Source organism: Bos grunniens, chromosome 4, assembly GCF_055505025.1.
Source record: "Bos grunniens cultivar Pamir isolate PY7600 chromosome 4, Bosgru_T2T1.0, whole genome shotgun sequence".
In the NCBI taxonomy this organism is placed as follows: domain Eukaryota; kingdom Metazoa; phylum Chordata; class Mammalia; order Artiodactyla; family Bovidae; genus Bos; species Bos grunniens.
The window spans coordinates 52655655-52683334 of NC_141168.1; the positions used below are offsets into that span (position 1 = coordinate 52655655).

Genomic DNA, 27680 nt, shown 5'->3' on the forward strand with positions numbered 1-27680 from the left:
TTCTCATTTTACAGATGAGGAGATGAGGCACCGGAAAGTTTAATTACTTTCCTAAGGTTGCATAGATAATAAATGGCAGGACCAGGATTCAAATGCTGGTAGTCTGGTATGAATAGCTGCAGCACCACCACAATATACCCCTGTAGCGAGTTAAGGAACTCAAAGACAAATTCAGTTGTGGATCATGGGAGCAAATGTCATAAGCCTCAACCTTGGTTATTGGCCTCTTGCCCAAAGAGGATTGACTGCACAATAGCTACACCCAGACATCTCAGTGTACCACGCATGCTCCACAATAATCGCTGCATTTGTGTTGGTTGAATTGGATTTTATACACACATAGAAGATGCCTCCTACATGTGGTTGCCATGTTCCACCGTGCATGCAAAATTTTCTGTGAATAAAGTCTAAAAGAGATGGTGAACATGCTTTGGATTTATTTCCATGTAATTCTAGGCACTTGAAGGGAGAGCCATAGGGTGTGAGGAGGGCAGCTTGGGCCCAGCCCTGCGACAAGTGCCGTAGGTGATAACTGACTGCCTACCCCATTTCCCAGAGCATGCTGACTTTGTCAGAGATCCAAGGGAGCAAGGGAGAAAGGACCTGTAATTTCAGATCCATTAGCGACAGAAAGCCTGCCAAGTGGGAAAGAGTAAAACTACAGGAAGAAACTTTATTTGCAAACTCCTGAGGGGTTATCACCAGCAGCAGGGAGCCGAATAATCACTGGTGGGCAAAGGGGCTCCACTGAACCCCCCTGAGTTTGGGTTCCTTCCGGAGCAGTGGGAAGCTGGCTGTCAATCTCTTCTGCCGGCAGTGCCAAGTTCATCTGCCTGACCTTCACAAACACTCCTCCCCAGAGGATGAGAAATCTTCCTCCTTTCTTCTTTTAAAATGAAAACTGGTGTCTACATTGCTTGCTAGATCCCCTGAACAAAATAGAATTATTAAGTATAAATAAAAAGGTAAAAGCCTATCACAGGTTTCTTTTTCTTAACCTCATAGATAAAGTCAAAGGGTTAATTAAAGTACTTTAACTAAATATTTGCTAAGCAACTGCTTTCCCAGCCCCTGTTCTGGTATTCTGGAGGAAAGGGCATGGCAATGTGTTCTAGCACTCTTGCCTGGAGAATCCCACGGACAGAGGAGCCCGGTAGGCTACAGTCCATAGGGCCACAAAGAGTCAGACATGACTAAAGCAACTTAGCACGGATGCACATTCTGTTATTAACAGAGGAGAGGATTCAGACCTTGATGAAAATATTGTTCCTTTGACTTAAAGGTAAAGGAAATCCTGTTTACCTCCCCCAACAACTCTGGTTTCAAGGATTACAGTCCGCTTAACTCTCTTTTAAGGCCTGGATAAACACTGGCTGCCTAGTCTTCTAAACGTTCCTCAGTTTATTGGTTTAGTTACAGTTAGCTTTCTAGAAAAGTCTCAGGTCCTCCCGATTCCTCCAGGCCGACCCTGCTCTCTTCCTGTGGCACACCCTTGTGACTTTTAGTAGGCCATGTGCCCAGCTGGATTGGTATATCGTGTGCCTGGAGCTCCGTAGATGACTAAATAATCAGTGAAGCATACATGGTGATCAGAGCAGGCGGAAGAGAATCTTGATTAACATTAAGGATAAAAATCTATTTTCTTTCTAATAAGGATTTTTCATTTAAAACTCTGTCTCAGCACCTGTTTTCAGAGAGCCCAACCTGTGACAGGCTCCTTCATCTGTATATGGCCCAGATAACCAAATCCCTTGACTTCCAGATAGCTTTAAGTGAATTCTTCCTTCTCATTCAGTCTTCTCTGCCAGAATTTAACATTTCTCTTTAGCAGCCTCTAGCTATATGAGGACATTTTCTGAAACTGCATGTTTCAGGAACATGAGTTATCAAAAGATCTCCTTACCCCCTACTTGAGTCCTTAAAAATGCTTAAGTTATTTCTAACTCTAGTCATTCAGTAAATATTTCTTGATCATTCCTGTCCCTCAGCCCTGCCACAATCCAGTGTCTGTGTTCTCCTCTATGAAAATAATATATTTTACATAGTATGTATGTATATTTCTCATATATATTTTTATATATACAGCTGAACATTGAACAATACAGGTGGTGGGAATGCCAATCTTCCCTCTCTCTACACAGTCAAAAATCCAGATATAACTTTTGGCATGATAAAAACTTAACAACTAATAGCCTACTGTTCACCAGAAGCCTGTAGACAGCATAAAACTGATTAACGCATATTCTGTATGTTATGCATATATCTACCTATATTTTATGCATTCATGACATTAACTTTCTCTTAATTTTTTCCCTTATTTTTAGGCTTTGCAGTTTGCAAGTTTTTTCAACTTGTGACAAATCTCTAAAACATTTTCTAATAAACTTATTGAAAAATATCTCCATATAAGTGGACCTGTGCAGTCCAAACCTGTATTGTGCCAGGGTCAATTAGATAACTAATAAAATAAATACTATATATTTTAACATATACATTTTATATTTGTTTCATATTATGTGCCAGGTACTGTGCTAGGCTCTGTGAACATAATGGAGAGAAAAATACACAGACATATTCATGGAACACATAGTCTAGTGAGAATGATGGACGTGAATTGAAAATTTATACAAATACCTCTAAATTGTCACCTTCTAAATTACAAATACATGTTGCTATGAAAACATCTAGTAGAAGAGCTTGGCTTTAATAGGAGGGTCAAAGAAGATTTTACTGAGAAATTTTGAAAGTTGAAGGTATCATCATACCACAGTAAACTCACTCAAACTTTAAGAATAGTGTTGGAGATACATATATATACATTTGAAATAGTTTTAATAGTTCAGTATCCCTTTCTACTTCTACCTCAAGTCCCATGGTATACTACTTGCTTTGGTAGGTTCTATGTATGTCTCCCATTTTATTCAGCAAACACCCAGCTGTGCATAAAGAATAAGTCATTTTTAACTTTAGCCAAAGGCTGGACCAAAAGAGGCCCCCTCTTTCTACTTCTCAACCCTTTCCACCAACATGGTCTTAATTTCAAAGCTGGTGATGAAGATTGAACGTGCAAAAGGATCTGGCTTATGGCTCTTTCTTTTGGCAGCAGCGACCTTGGGAATAATTTACAGATCACATTTCAGACCCATTTTGCACACCATCAAAGCAAAGGGGATAGAAACTGATGCTTTTGTAATTGGAGGGGCCAGGCCAGTTTTCATGTGACTGCAGTTGAAGTTCTCTGGCGTCACAAGTTCAGCAGACGGATATCATACGCCTACCTCTGGTATGGTGTTCTGAGTTCCTTGGGAAATTTGATCCTCGGCCTCACTTTCATCATGCCTACCACAGCGCTTTAGGCCAAGACCTCCTCAATCTCAGCGTCAAGCGACCCCCTCCAGCCAATGGACCTAAATGTCAGGATTTCTAATGACGCCTCCCAAAGGGACCACCTTTCTGACTGGGAGATTCTTCTCTGAGACAGTATGGTGCAGTTTTTATGAGACTTTGGAGTATATGGCAGCTCCATAGCAATGATGAGTAAATAATCCCCCAAATCATACATGATGAGTGGAACCACCCCAAAACTGCTTTCACTAAATATTTGGGGAGCCAGGCCAATAGGGGACTGAGATAAAGGTGACCACATCAAAGTTAGAGATGCTTTAAATAAAACAAACTGAAATTTTACTCTTCCCATAGGGCAAAAAGGAGCCAGCTACCCTGAATATCTCAGAACTGAATTTCTTGCATTGTATATTTTAGAAGGAAAGTATGCTCTACCCTGCCACTTATTTCACTAGAAGCACTCCTGGATCCAGAAAAAGTGAGTCACAGATGTTTAGAAGCATCTCAGTTGCTCACTTTGAACAGTTTATATTGAACTATTGAAAGAATGCACTAGAAATTAACTTTTCCTGTTTTTCTGTCCATATGAAACAAGTTCTTTTTGACATATGTGAAGCCCTTGGAATGGATTAAGAGCACGAACTTACAGCTAGATAGGCCTGGGCCCAAGTCCTGGCCCAACTACTCTGTGACCTTCGATGTGCTTACCTTCTCCCTGCCTCGGTTACATCATCATTAGGATATCAGCAATCAACTCACATAGCTTCCATAAGAAACAAATGAGATAAAACATACATAGAGAATTTAGAATTGTGTTCATTATAAGAACATAACTGTGCTCTGTGCTCAATCGCTTCAGTCATGTCCAACTCTTTGCGTCCTTATGGACTGTAGCCTGCCAAGCTCCTTTATCCATGGGATTTTCCCAGCAAGAATACTGGAGTGGGTTGCCATTCCCTCCTCCAGGGGATCATCCCGATCAAGGGATGGAACCTGTGTCTCCTGCATTGCAGGTGGATTCTTTAGTTTGAGCTACCAAGGGAGCCCCTATAAGGACACAGAAGTATTTGCTATTATTATTAGCATGTGACCATGATATTCAGTAGTGATAGGATCCCAGTTTTTTGGTGACTTGTGAGCCTTGGGGCTAGGATAGTGCCATATGATACTGGTCCCAACACACCCACTGTTTAAATTTGCACTGGGACCATGTCCATGATATAGCATGAAACCCAAAATGTGTGATGTTCTAGCCTGAACATAAGAATGTGGTTAATGCATAGTTAAACCTTCCTGAGGCAAGCTCAGAAGTTACTGGATCCATTATCTCCTTGGCAGGATCAGCACTGCAGCTCTTTTCCTTCCCCAGCTATGAAATGCATGTCAACAGTACAGCCTGGAACCCAAGGGTTAGATAAGTATGGGTTGCATGAAGCCTTCCACTGCATCCTCTGTTATTGCTTTCTGATGAAGTATGGACATTCGGCACCTGGAGCAGATGTGCTCCCAGGAGCCAGGCAGAGGAGCATCCCTTTTTGCGAGTGGTAAGCTCATCTCTTGGTCCTGCTTGTTCTTCCACAAGGGTTTTCAGATGTCTACTGGGGACGCTGAATGGAATGTCCTTTCTGGTGCGCGGTGCTCTCAGCCAATAAAACGGGATAACAATACCCTGAGAATGTTTAGATCGATAGGATTCCAGATCAGGCAAGTGAAGCAGTGGACCTGGAGAGTCTGGCCTAGATGCAAGTCTTAATTCATGCAAATAATTCTGGGAAGGATCCAACTTATGTTTGGATGTTTCTTTTAATTTGGCATTGGACCAGGTTAAGGGGAGTGAATAGCTGTCTTCATTCCCATCCTGGGACCACATCAGCCCCTGCCTCAATGCTAGAACCTCCTTGTTCTCCTGACTTTGGACCCTGATGAGTTGCAGCTTAACTGAGGCTTTCTGGTTCTGCTTTGGGAAGGATTCTCAGCCTGTGTGGGAGGAAGGATGCTTTCCAAGACATGGGAGAGCAAAGTGGAGAGGAAAGAAACAGAATGCCTCGTTAGGCTGCCTTCCATCAGAGGGAAAGAAACAATACTTGTTCACTACAGTTGAGTTCTAAGAAGGTGGGAAAATGGAGCCAGAATAATACTTCTTTGGCAAATGGGTGTTGATTTCCCTCCGAAGGAAAAGGCAGGGAAGGGAGCTACATCTAAGATTTATTTATCTATATGAACTTGGCACTTTAGTGAGTTATCTCCTGTAAGAGAAGATGTGTGAAAAGGGTGTGTAACCATGCTGAGGGCTAGAAGGATCTTTTGTGTGTGGTGAAATGTTTTTAAAGCTACCCTTGAGCATCATCAGACACTTGGTCTGGTGAATTATTTCTCTAATCATTAGACTTAATTGAAGAATTATAACAACTTCTCATGATGCATTTGGCTATTCCTTGTGTCCCAGGTTAATTAGCACTGGCAAGTCCATTAAGCCCATGTAATATCGCTCACCCCTCACCCAGAACTTGTGATTGAGCGTCTTGAGGGCCACATACCTTCTTTACCTCACTCTATTCATCATTGCTTTATCTGAATTCTGCTCCCTCTGTTGAATTGGCCTTGCTCAATTTGCATTCTGTGTGGTGACCTGATTGTGTGAAAAAGCTCAGCGTAGGTACAACTGTGGAATTTTCCCTAATGAATTTAAAGGGGGTCTTGATTTAAAGTAGGGCATGGTTACCTTTATGCTCTATGGTATGTTTTAGTAGAAAGAAGTTTCATTTTGTTTTTTGGTTTTTTTTTTTGATAAGTAAGGCATAGCTCACTTTTCTTTTTAGTATCTGAAGCCACTTGCTGCTGCTGCTGCTGCTAAGTTGCGTCAGTCGTGTCCGACCCTGTGCGACCCCATAGACGGAAGCCCACCAGGCTCCTCTGTCCCTGGGATTCTCCAGGCAAGAACACTGGAGTGGGTTGCCATTTCCTTCTCCAGTGCATGAAAGGGAAAAGTGAAAGTGAAGTCTCTCAGTCGTGTCCGACTCTTAGCGGCCTCATGGACTGTAGCCTAGCAGGCTCTTCCGTCCATGGGATTTTCCAGGCAAGAGTACTGGAGTGGGGTGCCATCGCCTTCTCCGCTGAAGCCACTTAGAGAAGGCAAAATAAGACTCAGAGCTTTTCTGACAGTATGTTCTGATACACAACTTCAACTCTCCTCCTGTTTTGTTGACTGACAGATTTTGAAGAGAATTTTATGTTAGATAAAGATGCTTGTTTTTGCCATTAAATTACAAGAGATTAGGAACATTCCCTTTTCTTCAGATTGTGTAGGCAATTTGATCTGTAGGAGGTGATTGAAGCTTCAGCTTTGAACTAATTTCTATAGCTTGAGTCTCTGTCTTTAAATTTCATTTTAGTTTGATTTGAAGTATATGCAAGAAAGATGAAAGAGAGAGAAAGAGAAGGATTATAACAAATATGGTGTATTATTTCAGATTTTATTTTATTTGAAATTTTCTTTCTCAAGTAATACTAATTATAGAAGATGTGAAAATAAGCCCACAACCACATATTCTTGGGTTTTATTCTTTCCCACTATTTAAAACTGCATCCACTAGAATGCCTGGAAATATTAAAATTTTACAGGATGATATTTGCAAACATTTTGGTCTATTATTAACATGAGACGGTACCTGGTGTACGTGGGGAATGCATTAGAAGTTCTTTCACAGATAATTCATCCAGTCAAAGTTGGCATCCCATTTCATAGCAGAGCGTCTGTCAATGATGAATCCCTAAATGTATAATGACAGGTGTCCCCAGGTCTGCGCTATTGACAATTGGTAAAATTCTAAAGTCAATTTCTATTTTATGAATAAGGAACTTTAGTTTTTAAGGTTGCAGGGCAGGCCCAGTTTTTCTTGCTTGCTTTACTTGAAACTACATTCTTTGATCATCATATTGTCCTTTTAAGTCATCTAACAGGTCAGGTGCCTGGATGTGAGAATTGTTCCACAGTGAACTTTAAGATACTTATCGTCCATCCTTTTTTGATATGCCTATCTTGATAGAAGTGCCACCTATGATTTAATTACTGCTTCTTGTGAAGTTCACAGGGGATAAATGGACTTATTAAAAGAAACCATGCCATTTTGAGAGGTTGGGGACCAAGGCATTTGTGGTAGGAGTTTCTATGTAGGAAGGGGGCTTGAGGGATGGTATAAGTAGGTAGCACATTATAAGTAGTGACTCCTTCTTCTTCCCAGTCCTCTTTCCCCACCCTCAATTCCATACCCTTACCTTTATATCCCTGGATGCCTAGACCTGTCTTGTATCCTCCATTCCTTAGTACTCACTTCCCCCTGAGTTCCCTAGTGTGCCTTGGTGGTTTGGAGAGAAAATGCTATCTGAACCCAGGAGTTGCTGAACAGGAAGTAGAGGAGCAGTGCAGACAATCTGTCCATTTCCTCTGCATGCACAGCCAAGCACCAGGGAAAGACTTAACATTCATCAGAGTAGCTGCATGAAGATCAGACAGCAGGCCTAATGAGCAATTTCATATATGCCAAGATTTTCACATGGTTTTCCCAAGAATCCCTTTTTGTGACAAAACTCACTGTAACAGGCAAATGGCTGTGGTTGTTTAATTATATGAGAAGCAAGGATGGTGGGGAGGGAGTGGAGAAGAGAAGGAACTGGCTGGTATGTGGTTTATGTGAGAGAAACATTTTGTAATCCAGACAGTCCTTCAAAGCTTTTTGTTTGCTTTAAGATTTGGTGTGAGGCAAAGACAAATGTTTCATATTATTCCTATTCTACTACAGATGATGGGTAAAATGTGAAAGACTTGAACCATGGGCACTGCCCCCTGTTGTATAAAAGCCAAAGATATGAGGGACAGGGATGGGAGTTGGCAAAAAATACTATCCATACCTATCCTAGGGTCTTTAAATATGTGTTCTCCTCTAGAGGAGTTGTGGGACTCAGTAACCACACAGACTGATAAATAGCTCTGCCCAAGTTAACACATTTCAGCTAATACTTATGACAGCCTCTTTGCCCCCCATGCCCCACCCCACCCCACTAGAACTTCTGTAAAGGGTCATTTCAACTAACATGAGTTTCATGTTCTTTCTTTTTCCTCCATCCATTCTGGTATATTCAACCCAAAGTGAGAGAATAAATGGACCTATGAAAGGAGCATGTAAAATTCCCGAGAACAGAGTATCTCCCTTCAAAGAATCACCATGTTGGTCTTCATCTAGGGGATCTTTAGACCTTTTATATCACTGTTTTGGGGGAAGGGAGCTGATGCCTGATTCTACATAGTAAACTTCAGTGGACGGTGTCTACTGTAGTGTATGGGGGTGTGTAGGAAAAAAAAATGGGCTCAGAGGTTAAAGCGTGGCTTCCTCGGTGGCTCAGAGGTTAAAGCGTCTGCCTGCGTTTGCCCACAATGCAGGAGAGCTGGGTTCGATCCCTGGGTCACGAACATCCCTTGGAGAAGGAAATGGCAACCCACTCCAGTATTCTTGCCTGGAGAATCCCATGGACAGAGGAGCCTGGTGGGCTACAGTCCACGGGGTCGCAAGGAGTCGGACATGACTGAGCAACTTCACTTTTACTTTCAGGATAAAATAGGAATTATTCTAGAGATATAGAAGATAAAAACAAGAAAAAACACAAAGGTAGGAGCCATGTGAAATAAACATAGAAGGAGTAGGGAAATGAAAAGGGCATTAGGCAAACTGGATAAGCAAGGTTGCAGTTTTGGAAGGTGAGAAAGCAGTACGGGCACTGCATTAAAGAGTCTTTAATAATAAAGCATCAATATTCACTGAAGTCCATCTCTTTTGAGTTGGCTAGAGACTCCTGACACTAAGGGTTAATGTTCATTTTCCCTGGAGCTGTTCCACTGGAGCATTGCTGTGTAATGACTTGATGTTGCCACATAGACTTCAACATATATGATGTTTTGGGGATTTTGTGGATTGGCCTACGTTTTATAGCATAGTGTGAAACGTGTAAAGCTTGGTTAACCTGTGTATAGATAGGTTATTGTTGACTAGTTACAGTGTACTAGGATTGCCTGTAATATTTAAGCTTCTTACTACTGTGTGTGTTGGTAGGAACATATAATTTTTGTACATTATATTTACTGAGACATTATCATTTTTATTTTACAAATACTTTGGGATTCAAATGTATTTTTTACTTCTGTGAGAATTGATTTAGAAAGAGTTTTAATGAAATTCCATTGATTTTAGATTTTGCTTGAGACTGACTTCAACAAATTGTCCTGTATGTTCCAAATTAAAAAAAAAAAAAAAGATGCAGGTGCTAGAACTAGACCCTGGATTTGAAATCTGAGTACACAATTTGCCCAGTGTGCCACTGGGAAAAACACACCTTGGCCCCTCTGGGTCTCAGTTGCCTCATCTGTGAAGTGGAAATAATAATGGACACAATTTTAAAGCACATTTGTAATGTATGCAGGCATCACCCCACAAGTCCTGGCCTGTGGCAAGTGCTCATTCTAGGTTCACTATTATGGACAGTGTCTTAGAGCTTTAAATGACAGAAAAGGAAAGAGAGCTCTACACTTGGAACTTTTGTTGCATTGGGAATATTTCAGTGCATACCATGGTGGAAAATTTAAGCAAGAAAGATCTAAACCACTCAGAAATCTTGGAGGTTGTTAATTCAGTTCTTTGATCTGGAAAAAAATAGATTCTGTCTTAAAATTCTGGATGCTGTAGAGGCCCTTGAAGCATTACTGTAAAAATCTAGGACAATGTCTAGGTGTCTGGGCAGTAAGTTTTTGCTAGAGCTTTTTTAAGCACAATAAAAATTGGGACATAAGGATGCCCAGGTGGCACTTAGTGGTAAAGAACCTGTCTGCTAGTGCAGCAGACATAAGAGACACGAATTTGATCCCTAGGTCTGAAAGCTCCCCTGGAGTTGGGCATGGCAACTCACTCCAGTATTCTTGCTGGGAAAATCCCATGGATAGAGGAACTTGGTAGGCTAGTCTATAGGGTTGCAAAGAATTGGACACAACTGCAGCAACCTAGCATGCACACGCACGTTGAAAGTGTCATATGGTTACCAAAAGGTAAGAGCCAAAAAGTAAATGTAAAATATTCATGTATAATTAATTTGTGAATAGGTTATTCTATGGCATAACTTCATCTAGTAAGTACAGATCTTTTCTCTTTATACAACTGGTTTTGTGTCAGAATTCACAAATTTGGACTATTTTAAAATAAGAATGTGTTTCCAAATGTCCTTCAGTGGTGAATGGTTAACCAAATACTAGTACATCCATACCATGGAATCTTACTCAGCAGTAAAAAGTAACATACTATTGATACATGCAGTACCTGGGTGGATCTCAGGGGAATTATCAGATCAGATCAGATCAGTCTCTCAGTCGTGTCCGACTCTTTGCGACCCCATGAATCGCAGCATGCCAGGCCTCCCTGTCCATCACCAACTCCCGGAGTTCACTGAGGGGAATTATAGTTAATGATAAAAGCTAATCTCAAAAGATTACATACTGTATGATTCCATTAATATAACAGTCCTGATGTGACAAAATTATAGAGATGGAGAACTGATTAGTGGTTGCCAAGAGCTAAGGTTGGTGGAGGGGCTGGAAGTGGCTATAAAGAGGTATCATGAGTAATCGTTTTGGTGATGAAATAGTCTCTGTCTTGATTGTAGGGGTGACCACACAAATTTACATGTATGTTAAATTTTAGAGAATTAAACACACACACACAAAGAGTGCATGTAAGTGGTGAAATAATCTCTGTAGATTGGACCAGTGTCAATTTCCTAATTTTTCGGTTGCACTATAATCACGCAAGATGTTACCACTGGAGGAAAGTGAGTAAAGAGTACACCGGACCTCCCTGTGCAATTTTATCTAACATTTTGTGAATCTATAATTATTCTCCTCCCTCCCCAAAATTGAAAAATCAAAGATATATTTATTTCTCATTTAATTTTAAGTCAGTTGATTTACAGAATCCTTCCACGACAAAATAAGATTCTCCCTTTTCAGGCACCCACAATAATCACTGAAAGACTGACTATCCAACTGCTTCTTGAATGTGAGCGTCTTGGGGTCAGCATATTACCCTGAAATTCATAAATTCACTGTATTCCATGGCTGCCAGATGAAGATTTTGTGACAGAAACCTTTATGTGTCATTCAGTTCAGTTCAGTCGCTCAGTTGTGTCTGACTCTTGAGACCCCATGAATTGCAGCACGCCAGGCCTCCCTGTCCATCACCAACTCCCGGAGTTCACTCAGACACGTCCATCGAGTCAGTGATGCCATCCAGCCATCTCATCCTCTGTTGTCCCCTTCTCCTCCTGCCCCTAATCCCTCCCAGCATCAGAGTCTTTTCCAATGAGTCAACTCTTCGCATGAGGTGGCCAAAGTACTGGAGTTTCAGCTTTAGCATCATTCCTTCCAAAGATTAGCTGGACTCTAAAAAATATGCAAAATAATTTGTCCACAGTCTTTGAGAACTTAGCCAGTTTGAGCCTAAGTATTTGGTTTTGGTCATGACCTACCTATTGAGGTCTTTTGATCATGTTTAAAGAGGAATTGGGAAGTCACTCATCTGAATCCTTGTTCCATGTCGTACCAGCTCCCTTATCGCTATGCCTGTAACCTTTCTATCTCAACCAGATGGCCAAACAGGGAGGAGAGACATTTGGCTGCAATAGGCTGTTCAGAACTGGGGCACCCCAACCAGGTGGAAGTTGTCTCAAAGAAGGTCTTTGTTGGCTGTGGCCACCACTGAGCAATGACTACAATCTGAGTGTGTGTGACATCCTGCTGTGGGAGTTTGTATTTAGCTTGTAGATCTTCCAAGGAGTGTGATGTTCTTGAGGAATAATAACTGATTTGTCTGGGCCCTTTTCTGCCCATATTTTGAACTTGGGTTTTTTTTTTTTTTTCCATTCCCATTTAAACCCAGTAAGCTTACTGAACATGTTGCTTTATGTCCCTAGGTTTTAGTTAGTGGGTTAGTCGGTTGAGCTTGCTGGTTAAGTTACAGCCAGCTGTGTTTTTAGTTTAGAAACCAAGAGTGTGGAAGATTTTGCTGTAGTTTTGGGGGGTCTTGAGGTAATTTGTGAATGTGATGGCTGATGTAAAAAGGAACATTTCCTCAGGAGATCTGTGGCCAGAGCCGGAATGTTTCACAAATTTAAGGGTAGTGCTTATGTACAAGTGTGTGTAGCATACAATATTTAGAGAGATGATATGCATAAAGACTTCCCTAGTTGTTCAGATGGTAAAGCGTCTGCCTACAATGCGGGAGACCCAGGTTCAATCCCCGGGTCGGGAAGATCTCCTGGAGAAGGGAATAGCAACCCACTCCAGTATTCCTGCTTGGAAAATCCCATGGACGGAAGAGCCTGGTAGGTTACAGTCCATGGGGTCGCAAAGAGTTGGACACAACTGAGCAATTTCACTTTATTTTCACTTATGCATAAAAGAGTGGTAGTCCTCTGCATTTGTGTTACACTTAAGATGTTTTCAAACCAGTTCCTGTGCGTCTTTTTGTTATCTCACTCCAGATGGAGCAGGAATATAAGATAACCTTCAACTAACTTTTTAAACAAGTAAAGATAAAAAGAAAACTAAAAGGGCCATTACTTATTCAAAGCCCCTACTACACTAAGGGAGGCATCAAGGACTAGTTATAAAATGTTTATTTTGGTGCTCTTTTCGCTGGAACCCACTGCTTTTGCACATACTCTTGATGCTGAAGGACTATGAAAATTTCCATTTCTCTTTTACATTGACTTTAGATATTAGAAAGAATTTATGGTGAGATCTAGGTTTATTTTCTGCATCAGAGGCTTACGTGGATGAGAGATTGGCCTTGGGAAATGTCAGTGAAGGAATCATTTTTATGATCATTGATCTTTTGAATATATGGTTAAAAGAGTTTATAAACCCTTTTTTTCCCCGCTATAGAACTAGATAATGTAAGAGCAGATTGCTTACTTAAGTAATGCCTGGTGTTGACCTACCATTCAGAAGAATCAAAACTTTCTTCTCTTGAATATTCATTCTGTTTTAATGGTTTGATTAATTTACTCCTTGGTTCTTTCATGGGTCATATAATCTGTTTAATGAAGGAAGTATCGCTCTGTTTAGGGCAAGAATCCAACAGTCAGTTTCTCACTGAAAGTGAAAAGCAAAAGTGTTAGTTACTCAGTTGTGTCTGACTCTTTGTGACCCCAAAGATTCAGCCCACCAGACTCTTCTGCCCATGAAATTCACCAGACTCTTCTGCCCATGAAATTCTCCAGGCAAGAAGACTGGAGTGGGCTGCTATTCCCTTCTCCAGGAGATCTTCCTGACCCAGGGATCGAACCCACGTCTCCCGTGTTGTAGACAGATTCGTTACTGTCTGAGCCCCTAGGGAAGCTCCAGTTTCTCACTAAATGATAAAATAATAAATATTAAATAAGTAATAAAATAATAAAATAGTTATGGGAAAAGCCCTCTCTATAATTCTTCTCAATATGCATCATGTTGGTTGTCTTCTGTTTTTGCCTAGTTTTTTCATCTATTACTATACCATAGATTAAAATAATCTCATCATTGGGATCAAAATTGTTTCAGTTGAAGTAGAAATGTTTTAATAACAAACACTACTCTTAAATCATTTTAAACTAATTTATCCCTTTGCTTTATTTTAAAAAATGATGTAAATTGATTTATTGCTTGAATTATACCCCACAGCCCTGGAAGAATTAATATTTTCTCTTCTAATCATTATGGACAGCAGCTTGAAGGACAAATAGAACCCAGGAGCTGATGTTTATATAAAAACTTAGGACACAGAACAATTTATGCCTTTTCTTATTTGAAAAAAAAGTTGAGTCACACAGGAAGGTCTTAGAGGACATCAGGAAACAGAATAGCCTAGTAATTTTGATAATTAGGATTCTTCTGATGCTGGGATGGCTTATATAGAGAGTATCAGGTCCATAGACAACTGGGTGTCTCACACAACAAAAACATCCTTGCTTAGTCCTAAGAACGAGAAGAAAGTATTTGTGTTTGGTGTTAAGTAGTGGTAAGTGAAAATTTGTAATTTGTAGACCCAGGAAAATTCTACTTAAAGTGAGAATTGCTTTGTACTTTAGTATTTCCCTGAATTCCTCTTGATATTATGAGAAAGCCCATCTCTTTCTCCTCTCTCTGGTGTCATCATCAAGCATTTATCCTGAATCCGTTTGGTCAGAGACCTAACACATTAAGGCACATGTGGGAAAGAGTATCAGAAGGGTCATCTTCTTTTCTATTTTTAGCCTTCAGGGTTGGAATCCCCTTATTCCAAAAATATCTTTTTGGGGAAACCCAAACAATGTGCTAAATTTAATACTCCAAAAGGAAATGAACTGGAATTGACCTTCGCTACTTCCTGCTCCTTGTTTCCTGTGATTCTAGTGACTTTCTCAAAAATGGCACTCGTCCATCCCTGATCTGGTTATCAGTCAGAGCTGACTTCCTGCCCATGAGGTGCAGAAGTGAGGGGAATAGGGTTTTGGTAAAATGGCCAGTTTGATAAATCAAGATTAGAAACACCAGACACAAAAGAAGGCATTCGTTATGGTTCTACTTCATGAAATTCTACAATAGGCAAAATGCCCTTCAGAGGCAGAGGGCGTGTCAGTGGTGGCCTGGGAGGAGACTGCCAGAAAAGGGACATCAGACAACTTTTTGGGTGACAAAAATACCTTATATCTTGACTTGTGTTGGTGGTGACACAGATGTAGACACTTGTCAACATTCAACGATTTTCCACATGAAATGGATAAATTTTATCATATGTAATTTTTATCTCAGTAAATTAAAAAAAATTGTGATTAGAATACAACTTGAAAATCATTAGTGACATCCCCCTGCTCGTCCTTTTAATTTTGTTTTCAGGACAGAGGAAATGACAATATTTGGGGACAATATTTTGACAGCAAATACCACTTTTTATGTTCTATAAGATTAAAATGTCCATGTAATACCACCAAAAGAGAATTTATCTCATGGAGCAGGATTGTTCTAATTAATTAGAGATGTTAAAGTTCTGTTCCTCAAAGTATCCTGTGCCTGTGAAATATAGAAATATACCTATTTCCACCTATGGGTATAAATATTCGTTTGACTTAAAAATATTTGCACATTAATTTCATTGTTGCTTTGCTAAGAGTGTGTGGATAATCAACCCTCGTGTTCCCTTGATTCAAATCACTCAACTTTGTCTGGGCTTCCTGACACCTTTGGTATGAGAACAGCCTCTCATCCCTAGAAAAGAGTCCTTGGCAAGCAGAGACGGTTCATATTCATTTGTCCTCTGCTTCTTGATTACAAAATGTTCCTAATCAGAACTGATTCTTACTACCTTTGCGAATTTTGTTAGGTACAGCAAGGCTTTTCCTTGTCGCTATGTCCTTTTTTCTTTTTAACTGTCTCAGACATACCATCTACATTATTCATATAAGGTAGAAATAAGAGATTTGTATGTGACAAATACAATGATCCCTTTGAAAAACTAGATTGTGGTTGCTACAGTTAGACTTTAGAGGCAAATATAAAAGTTATGATTTTCCCTTTATTTCAGAGAGGTTCTAGGTAAACCCTATGGCAACACTTTTATGGCAACCCTTTAACTAGTTTTTAAAATATATGAATTTCAAAAAGATACATGTACCCACATGTTTATTTACAATAGCCAAGACATAGAAACAACCTAAGTATCCATTGACAAATGAATAAATGAGATGTGGTGCGGGCGCGCGCGCACACACACACACACACACAGTTGAGTCCTGAACAACATGGATGTAAACTGCATGGGTCCACTCGCATAGATTTTTTTCTATAGTAAATTTGCTGTACTACTTGATCCACAGTTGGTTGAATCCATGGATGCAAAAGGTTGAATATGAAGGAACCACAGGTAAGGAGGGCCAGCTAAAAGTTATAGCTGATTTTCAATCATATGGAGGGTTTACAATGCCCCCAACCCCTACATTGTTCAGGGGTCAGCTGTACAATGAAGAATAATTCAGCCATAACAAAGAAGGAAATCCTGCCACTTGTAACAATGAAGTGAGACTTAAAAACTAACCCATAGATAGAGAGAATGAACTGATGGTTGCCAGAGTGGAGATAGGAGTTGGGGAGATGAAGGGAACAAATTAGTGAAGATGGTCAAAAAATACCCAATATATGTGTATTGGAGCTGGAGGATAAATCTACTCCAGTAATGTATAAAGGACTTCCCTTGTAGCTCAGTTGGTAAAGAATCCGCCTATTGTGCAGGAGACTAGGGTTCAGTTCCTGGGTTGGGAAGATCCCCTGGAGAAGGAAATGGCAACCCACTCCAGTATTCTTGCCTGGGAAATCCCATGGACAGCGGAACCTGGTGGGCTCAAGAGTCAGGGTCGCAAGAGTCAGACATGACTTAGCCAGTAAAACACCACCAATGTGTAAAATGTGGGACCACGTGACTGATATAAGGAGAAGCAGGAAGAAGAAAGACCCTGTGTAGTATGTCCTGGGAGTGGGAGCGAAGCAGGGTGTATGTACATGTGCTAGGGGCATGTGAGGCCTACCAGGGACTGGAAAATGCAGATTCATCTAGCACACTCATTGCCAGGAGGATCCAATCCGTAAGGACAGGCTGGATTCACTTTGCTGCCTGCCATGTGAGAAAATTGTACCATATTTCAACTGCTGCCTTATGGATCTGTAAAACCATAAGCCAGGGAGGATCTTAAGTTTTAATGAAGTACACAACTCTGCATTAGTTATGGGACCAAACTCTGGACATGTGATGCATTGGAAGGAAGTGGTTTAATGCTTTTTATTTGTTAAGCTACAAAATGATAAAGACCTCTGACTTATCCCAAAAAAATAACACTGCCTATAGTTTTTTTTTTAATCATGCGCATACTTGAGAAGATTTTCTCCTAACAAAATACAAAAAGCAGGCTAGGGATTTGACTTGCTTTTAGAGCTCACAGCAGTACAGTTAAACTAAATTTTTCTTCCTCCCTCTAGCTTCCTTTGTTTTCCTCCAGACTTAGCCCTTTGAAACAAACACTGAACAGCACAGGGCATGGTATTTCCTGGGAAATGTCACTGGCTGTGAGCTTTGTTTAGTAAGCATGACATTAGGGCACGGAGAGATCTTATATGGCTTCCTCTTGTGCCATACAGATTACACACACACACACACACACACACACACACTCAAGCTCCTTTTGCCCTTCATTTTTATTGTATTTCCTCACTCTTTAGGAAAAAGTGGGGCAAGGAATATTTCCCCCTTATGTGTGTTCACAGGTTTCATATTTTCCATTTTCTTTTTTTCTTTCAGTTGTGATTTCTTAATAGTGAAGGGTGGGGGACGTCAAGGAGTATAGGTAAAAAGATAGGACTTTAGCAGTAAAATGCCAGAAAGATCCTTTTGGCAGTAAAATTAAACGTTACGTTTTAAAATATGGGTTGGTGGGAGAGAAATGTTAGAGAGGAAATGCTATGTAATTGAAGCTGCTAACTAGCCTGTGGTTAGAGCCAGGCAAAATTTGGCTGTCAAGGATGCTGCTTTAAAATGTCATTTGATATCAATCCCAGTCTTCCTGCCTCCCTGGCTCCTGCTTTCCTCCATCCCCATGGAACAGCTCACAAGCATGTTAAAAGCCAGAATGTAAGGACTTAGATCAGTGACCCAAAAACTATTTTAGAAAATCAGATTTCATTGTTTACTCCTGCAGAAGTCATTACTGCTTTTCTTAAAACCAGGGCTCTGGAATTCCTGAGGGTATGGGGCAACTTGGGCTTCCCCAGTGGCTCAGCAGTAAAGAATCCGCCTGCAATGCAGGAGGTGCAGGAGATGTGTGTTCGATCCCTGAGTCAGGAAGATCCCTGGAGGAGGGCATGGCTACCTACTCCTGTATCCTTGCTTGGAGAATCTCATGGACAGACAAGCCTGGCGGTCTACAGTCTACAGTCCCCAGGGTCGCAAAGAGTTGGACACAACTGAAGCAACTGAGCATGCACACACGCTTGAGGCAACTTGATGGTTTGATATGGATTGATATATGAGTAATCTTTAGGTCAATAAAAGTTAATGATAGGGATGGTTGGTTATATGTAAGCTTAAGTATTGCCTGGCTCAAATGTGAAAAGAATAGGATCTCTACATTTCTTCTTAAATTACCTTAATTTAAAAGAGGAAATTTTGTAGTTATTGGCATAAATGTTAATCAATAGTAATTATTCATCTGTGTTAATTTATACTCTATGACCTACCTGTATATCATGCAGTAACTATGGTTATAACAAGAAAATCAAATAACTCCTCCTGGAGCTTACCATTTAAAGCAGGATGTCAGAGGTATAACTTTATTTTTTTCAATATGTGAAGTGAAAGTCTCTCAGTCGTGTCCAACTCTTTCCGACCCCATGGACTATAGTCCATGGAATTCTCCAGGCCAGAATACTGGAGTGGGTAGCCTTTCCCTTCTCCAGGGGACCTTCCCAACCCAGGGCTCAAACCCAGGTCTCCCACATTGCAGGTGGATTCTTTTGTAGCTGAGCCACAAGGGAAGCCCAAGAATGCTGGAGTGGGTAGCCTATCCCTTCTCCAGTGGATCTTCCCTACCCAGGAACTGAATCTGGGTCTCCTGCATTGCAGGCAGATTCTTTACCAACTGAGCTATCAGGTTTAAATATGTACTTTTATTTATTTATTTAGCTTCATTGGGCTTCTTCTACGCTGAAAATATTGTAAACTTTATTAAATTGATGGGAAAGAGGAACTGTTAGTTTATTTATTTAAAATAAATAAATTTATTTATTTAATAAATAAATTGGAGGATAATTGCTTTATAATTTTGTGTTGGTTTCTGCCATATATCAACATGAATCAGCCATAGGTGTACGTATGTATTTTCCCTCTTGAACCTCCCTCCCATCTTCCACCCCATCCCACCCTTCTAGGTTATCACAGAGCACCAGGCTGAGCTCCCTGTGCTGTATAGCAACTTCCATTTTATACATGGTAATATATATATTTCAGTGCTACTCTCTTCATTTCTTCGATTCTCTCCTTTCTCCGCTGTGTCCATAAGCCTGTTCTCTATGTTTGAGTCTCTATTTCTGCCCTGCAAATAGGTTCATCAGTACCATTTTTCCAGATTCCATATATATGCGTGAAAATACAAGATTTATTCTTCTCTTCTGGCTGATTTCACTCTGTATAACAGGCTCTAGGTTCATCCACCTCACTAGAACTAATTTAAATTCATTCCTTGTATCAGTTCAGTTCAGTCGCTCAGTCGTGTCCGACTCTTTGCGACCCCATGAACCACAGCATGCCAGGCCTCCCTGTCCATCACCAACTCCCAGAGTCCACCCAAACCCATGTCCATTGAGTCGGGGATGCCCATCTAACCATCTCATCCTCTGTTGTTCCCTTCTCCTGTCCTCAATCTTTCCCAGCATCAGGGTCTTTTCCAATGAGTCAACTCTTTGCATCAGGTGGCCAAAGTATTGGAGTTTCAGCTTCAGCATCAGTCCTTCCAATGAACACCCAGGACTGATCTCCTTTAGGATGGACTGGTTGGATCTCCTTGCAGTCCAAGGGGACTCTCAAGAGTCTTCTCCCAACACCACAGTTCAGAAGCATCAATTCTTCTGCACCCAGCTCTCTTTATAGTCCAACTCTCACATTCATACATGACTACTGGAAAAACCATAGCCTTGACTAGATGGATCTTTGTTGACAAATTAATGTCTCTGCTTTTTAATATGCTGTCTAGGTTGGTCATAACTTTCCTTCCAAGGAGTAAGCGTCTTTTAATTTCATGGCTGCAGTCACCATCTGCTGTGATTTTGGAGCCCAAAAAAATAAAGTCAGCCACTGTTTCCACTGTTTCCCCATCTATTTGCCATGAATGATGGGACCAGATGCCATGATCTTCATTTTCTGAATGTTGAGCTTTAAGCCAACTTTTCCACTCTCCTCTTTCACTTTCATCAAGAGGCTCTTTAGTTCTTCTTCAATTTCTGCCATAAGGGTGGTGTCATCTGCATATCTGAGGTTATTGATATTTCTCCCAGCAATCTTGATTCCACCTTGTGCTTCATCCAGCCCAGCTTTTCTCATGATGTACTCTGCATAGAAGTTAAATAAGCAGGGTGACAATATACAGCCTTGACATACTCCTTTTCCTATTTGAAACCAGTCTGTTGTTCTATGTCCAGTTCTAACTGTTGCTTCCTGACCTGCATACAAATTTCTCAAGAGGCAGGTCAGGTGGTCTGGCATTCCCATCTCTTTCAGAATTTTCCACAGTTTATTGTGATCCACACAGTCAAAGGCTTTGGCATAGTCAATAAAGCAGAAATAGATGTTTTTCTGGAACTCTCTTGCTTTTTCTACGATCCAGTGGATGTTGGCAATTTGATCTCTGGTTCCTCTGCCTTTTCTAAAACCAGCTTGAACATCAGGAAGTTCACAGTTCACATATTGCTGAAGCCTGGCTTGGAGAATTTTGAGCATTACTTTACTAGCATGTGAGATGAGTGCAATTGTGTTTGAGCATTCTTTGGCATTGCCTTTCTTTGGGATTGGAATGAAAACTGACCTTTTCCAGTCCTGTGGCCACTGCTGAGTGTTCCAAATTTGCTGACATATTGAGTGCAGCACTTTTACAGCATCATCTTTCAGGATTTGAAATAGGTCAACTGGAATTCCATCACCTCCACTAGCATTGTTCATAGTGATGCTTCCTAAGGCCCACTTGACTTCACATTTCAGGATATCTGGCTCTAGATGAGTGATCTCCCCATTGTAATTATCTGGGTCATGAAGATCTTTTTTGTACAGTTCTTCTGTGTATTCTTGCCACCTCCTCTTAAAATCTTCTGCTTCTGTTAGGTCCATTCCATTTCTGTCCTTTATTGAGCCCATCTTTGCATGAAATGTTCTCTTGGTATCTCTAATTTTCTTGAAGAGATCTCTAGTCTTTCCCATTCTATTGTTTTCCTCTATTTCTTTGCACTGATCACTGAGGGAGGCTTTCTTATCTCTCCTTGCTCTTCTTTGGAATTCTGCATTCAGATACTTATATCTTACCTTTTCTCCTCTGCTTTTCACTTCTCTTCTTTTCACAGCTATTTGTTAAGCCTCCTCAGATAGCCATTTTGCCTTTTTGCCTTTCTCTTTCTTGGGGATGGTCTTGCTTACTTTGTCTTGTAGAATGTTACGAACCTCTGTCTATAGTTCCTCAGGCACTCTATTAGATCTAATCCCTTAAATCTATTTCTCATTTCTACTGTATAATCATAAGGGGTTTGATTTAGGTCATACCTGAATGCTCTAGTGGTTTTCCCCACTTTCTTCAATTTAAGTCTGAATTTGGCAATAAGGATCTGAGCCACAGTCAGCTCCCAGTCTTGTTTTTGCTGACTGTATAGAGTTTCTCCATCTTGGGCTGCAAAGAATATAATCAATCTGATTTCAGTGTTGACCATATGGTGATGTCCATGTGTAGAGTCTTCTCTTGTGTTGTTGGAAGAGGGTATTTGCTATGACCAGCGTTCTCTTGGCAAAACTCTATTAGCCTTTGTCCTGCTTCATTCTGTACTCCAAGGCCAAATTTGCCTGTTACTCCAGGTGTTTCTTACTTCCTACTTTGCATTCCAGTCCCCTATAATGAAAAGGACATTTTTTGGGGGGTGTTAATTCTAAAAGTTCTTGTAGGTCTTCATAGAACCGTTCAACTTCAGCTTCTTCAGTGTTATTGGTCGGGGCATAGACTTGGATTACCATGATATTGAATGGTTTGCTTTGGAAATGAACAGAGATCATTCTGTCGTTTTTGAGATTGCATCCAAGTACTGCACTTCGGACTCTTTTGTTGACTATGGTGGCTACTTCGTTTTTCCTAAGGGATTCTTGCCCACAGTAGTAGATATAATGGTCATCTGAGTTAAATTGACCCATTCCAGTCCATTTTAGTTCTCTAATTCCTAGAATGTTGACGTTCACTCTTGCCATATCCTGTTTGACCACTTCCAATTTGCCTTGATTCATGGACCTAACATTCCAGGTTCCTATGCAATATTGCTCTTACAGCATCGGACCTTGCTTCTATCACCAGAATATTAGGGTACATGTGTCTTTTTTGCATTAGGTCTTTTTGGACACATGGGATCTTTCTTTGTGGCACTGGGACTGTTTGGTTGAGGTGTGTGGGTGAGTTGCCCTGAGGCATGTGGGATCTTACTTGCGTGACCAAGGATCAAATTCTCGTCACTTACATTGCAAGGAGGATTCTTTACCACCACACTGCCAGAAAGTCCCAAGGTGCAACTTTAAATGGCCTTTCAGATGTACCTGAGATAGTTACACAACCACTGTCAGCAGAAAGGAGCAATAATTTGAACTAGCACAGTAGTTCTTGAGTAGTAGGTTGTGTGTTTACCTTTTGAGAAATGAGTGCTCTTCTGACTCGTGCATTTTAGACGCAGCTTTCTTTTAGGTCTGAGTTCTATGAGCTGGTTCATCCTTTGCTCTGAAGCCATTTGTGCTAGAGCACCTGTAGTTTCCCTCTTGACCAATTTCTAGGCCCTGAGCTCACCTGCTGCTAGGCTCCTTAGCTCCAGGAGCACATTTTCTCCAGTATTTACTCTAGAATGGTAGTTGAGTCCAAAGTGCTTTTTCAGTGCTTGACATGGTATATGGGATGGGCTCATGCACCCAAAGAACCCAGGCACTGTTGTTATTTTTAAGAAGCGCCCATTTATAGAGTATTTGTTGAATGAGCACAATGCCTGGGAGAGATAGGAAATATTGACCTAATGAAAAAGGTAGTTTTTATTTTTATTTCTTTCTTTTAAAAGTTTGTTTTTTTAAAATCCATTTTTTTTCATTTCTTTATTATTACTATTTTTGTCACATCATATTGTTTACAGGATCTTAGTTCCCCAACCAGGGTTCAAACCCAGGCCTACAGCAGTGAAAGCACATGTTTTAACCACTGGACTGCCAGGGAATTCCCTAAAAGACAGTTGTTAAGTAGAAAAATCCTCTTATGTGTGTTTTGGTTGTGATTAGTTTCCGTGTTTAGGTAAGAGAGAGTTGTATGGCAGGATTTTTTCTTTTCTCCTGTCTCAACTCTGTGCAGTGAGCGGGTTTTCTCCTTCGGTTCATATCTGTCATGGCCCGAGGCCACCTGGTTGAGTTGGATGCCCTAGGGTGTGTGGTGGTGGTCACTTGGTCTCCTGCCACCGGCAACAGTGGTAGCTAAGTGAGAAGGCTTCATGCTTGTCATGGTCAGAGCCCCCAGCTTCTGAACCCTGCATGCTTGACTAGGCTCTGCCACAAGTGTTGGGGAGGGAAAAGCAGGGAGATGAGCATGTGGGGTCAGAGAAGGAAGGAGGAAATATCAACTAATGGACTACAGATCACCCAAGGTTACCACTGTGAGGGCAACCTTCGGAGGGGGCTGGAATCTGTGCCCTAGTGTCAGATAGTGTTGATTCGAGTGGCCAAAGGTTAGTGTTATTCTCAAGCAAGAACTGAAAGCTGGAAGGGCATCTTCGAGGACCTTTGTCATTTTCCTTTTCTTGAGCAGCTTCTCTGGCACTGACCTTCCAAGTGTTGCAACTCATGCCATCAGGTCTTTAGTATGTCCTTTCAGGCCTGGAACCCATCTTTTCTAGCACGTGTTTAAAGACTGGAGCAGTGTGTCCTATTTATTCACCTTGGGCTGCTTTCTGCATCCCACTCTGCCAGCTGGGTGATCAGGGGGAGCTGGCAGCAAGGAGAGGGGCCAGAGGGAAGGTGGTGAAAGGAGTGCTCAGAGCTATCTGGCTTTGGGTTTTTCCAGAAGTTGATAGCATTCGGCTTAGTGACCACAATTCAATTATAAGCACCGCACAGCCATCCTGAGTGACTATATTCTTGCCAAAAACTGCTGTGTAAAGGCGGCTGCATTTTTGTTAGCCTTGCCTGATGGATTTTTAAGTATATTAACCACATACATTTACACAAAGGGGAAAATTTACTGCTTAAACAGAGGGACCTAAATCCCCTAGGCTAAATAAACCCAATGAAAACACAAGAACTGCATTTACAGGCCTCCCAAAGATAAGAATTCAAGCTTTAAAAAGGTTCCTTCAAATGAAAAATGGATGGTGGGGCTGCTAATGGCCCAGTAACCTAGGAATGTAACTCTTCCCTAATGTGCAAGACCTTCGGATCAGTTCCAGCTTCTCGGGGTAGAGCATTTTCACCCCAGGCTTCTGCATGTGTCTGGGCCCAGAAGGTCCCATTGTGGCCTTAGAGATTTAACGACCACCTTGGAAGACAGACTGTCTTGGCAGTTTTTTTGTTGTTGTTGTTGCATCTGTTGTGTGTGTGTGTAAAAGAGAGAGAGAGAGTTGCCTGTGTGTGTCAGTCTCTGGGAGGAGAGGCAGGGGCCAAGGCTGGGGAGAATGTATGTATCCCCAGCTTTTTCCAGTTAGACTATGGTGGGAGACTGAAGGGACCTTAGCCTTCTGAAACTTAGGGGAAGAAGAGTTAGGAAGCTTAGAAATCTCCTGGTCGAGTCACTGCTAGGTGTTTTTCTGCAGAAATAGGTTATTCATTAGGGCCACTGTGAGGCAGTAGGTTTCGCCCAGCACATTCTCAGACTTCCAGTGGGATGGAGGGTCCCTGAAGCTCATTACCAGTAAATCTTGCCACTACATTAAGGACAAGTTACAACACGCAGGTGAATTTGTGTTTCTGTTGTAAATCGTCTGAATATTATCTTTAAATAAATATGGTGACTGGGGAAAGGGGTCAACTACTAAATGAACAAGGGAGTGTTTTGAGGTGGTGAAGCTCTTCTTTATCTTGGTTGTGGCAGTAGTTACATGACTATATGAATTGCAGTGTTAAAAAGGGTGAATTTTAGCATCTGTAAATTATAACTCAATACACCTGGCCTCCCTAAAACTACAGACGAATAAATAAAGAATGAATGGATGGATGAATGAGTGAATTTTTTTCACTTGTCTCCTTGCTGCTTTGCCAGCCAACGAGCCATTTAGACAACATTTCCCTTTCAAAGGAAGGACACCACGTCATCAGCTCTGTCCTTTGAGCTCATGATGCCAGTAAAGCTGTTGCAGAAAAAGCAAAGATGGTGTGTGTTTCCTTCTGGGGCAGATGACCTAACCTTCCAGGTAGCAATGCCCTTGTATGGTTAGCACAGGTAGGGAAATACCTAGCTTCATGCTGACTCACCAGGTAAAAAAATCATTTCTCTGGATGAGTCAGAATCACAGATGTGTTCTGAACAGTCTCACATGTCCTGCATTGTGAAAGGCTGAAAGCACCAATGAGGGCAGACACTTGCAGGTCTCACTGGCCCTATATGGACATCAGCCTCAGTCTAGTCTGCCGCATTCCCAGGTCCTGGCATAGTCCTGTTGAAGTCAAGCCCTCTAGCTCACTCAATCACATACCCAGTTAGGTACAGGAGAAACTGATTCAAATTTATACATTACTAATGTTGTTTATTTAGTTATAGGTAAACCTAATAATGGTAGAATAAATGTTTCAATGTTAGGTATATGTCTGTTCCTATTTCTGAAGAGTAGGGGTGTGTCTGTGTGTATGTAAGGATACAGAGTTAAAACAGACTTGGGCAATGTAAAATACCACAGAAAATAGGGGTTTCCAAGGAAAACATGGGGAAACGCTGTAGGAGAATCTAACGCATGCTATAGCTTTTAAAAGGAAACATTAATAGTGAAACATGCCCTCCAAGGGCAAGTCAGTAATAAATTTCATGTCAGAAATTACCTGTCAGTAGGATTATGTTAAATAATGTTGAATTGTTATTAGTCGGAGGGGAAAGAGCAGAGTAACTTTCTCAAAAGTGTTCAAAGAGTGTCATGTTTCACACACAAATCCCATTATTGTTTAACAGGATTTTTGTGCTTAACCCTTCTCAAAGATGTATTGAAAATTTTGACCATTTTAGTTCATACTCCAAATGCAGTCATTAAGGAAAAGAAGCCAAACTTTCTCTGCAGAAATTTAGAATTACCCAGAGGACTAGTGTATCTGATTAGATATCCATTATAGAGTGTCCCAGTTGATAAATGTCTGCCTGCTTACTGGAGCCACAAAGAAAAATGTCTTCACTTCTTTGCTTCAGCAATGCAGTAATGAAATAGTGGGGGCCTCCCTGTTTCAACATTTTGAACATTTTGCTTGTTTTGGCCAAATAACTGAAAATGTATTTTCCCCTTGAAGAAAGTCTCATAGCAAATGTGTGAATTTTTAAGGTTCATTGCAATATATTTGGTCTGAAACTGAGTCCACTCATTGAGCCAGGGCCCAGAACCCTACCCCAGATGCAATGAAGATGGGGACTGCTGGGAACAGAGTGGGAAACATAACTAAGGTTTAAATGTGAGCTGACACATTGTCACAGGGCTTTTCACTAAGGGCTGCTTATGACTCATAGGTGTCAAATCATCAAGTCATTACCCCTAGAATAAAAGATCATTTCGACTTTATGTGAACTGAATGAAGCGTGATTGCTGCATTGGATTTGGGTTTGTGAAAGACGAAGTCAGAGGTAAGCTTTGGGATCCCTCCATACACTGATTTCACTGCTTGATGACTGATCATTAGCTTTTGGAAATTGTCATATTTAATGACATATTTGACTTCATGACATTCAAACAAGATCTTGTCAGTGAGTGACTGATTGCCTGAGCACAGTAGGCATTAGTGGAAACCTTTATTTCTTCAGGTCATCAAATCTCAATATTTGTAAATTACTCAAGCAGTAATTTACAAATGGTCTTGGGGGTGGCTTAGGGTCATAGACAAATTTTCCAGTGTGCAAGCCACTGCATCCTTTCAGGGCTACTTAGAATCCAGAGGGGCTGATTGCCAGCCTGGAGCATTCTGATCTGCTTCAGGAATGCTGTACTGGGGGTAAGCCCAATGACTTTTTTTTTTTAATTTATTTATTTTAATTGGAGGACAATAGTTCACAACACTGTGGTGGCCCCTGCCACACATCTACATGGACCAGCCATGGGTGCACATCCTGAACCCCTCGTCCTGACCCCTGCATCCTGAACCCCCTTCCCTCCTCCCTCCCCACACCATCCCTCTGGGTTGTCCCAGAGCATCAGCTTTGAGGGCCCTGCTTCATGCATTGAACTCACACCGGTCATCTATTTTACATTTGGTAATATACATTTTTCAGTGCTATTCTCTCAAATCATCCCACCC

General features: G+C 41.1%; 1 protein-coding gene across 16 annotated transcripts in view; it reads left to right on the forward strand.

The window, feature by feature from the left end:
• CREB5 (cAMP responsive element binding protein 5) overlaps positions 1-27680 on the forward strand; it is a 489069-nt gene that overhangs the window by 245912 nt on the left and 215477 nt on the right. The gene's annotated exons all lie outside the window — the stretch shown is intronic.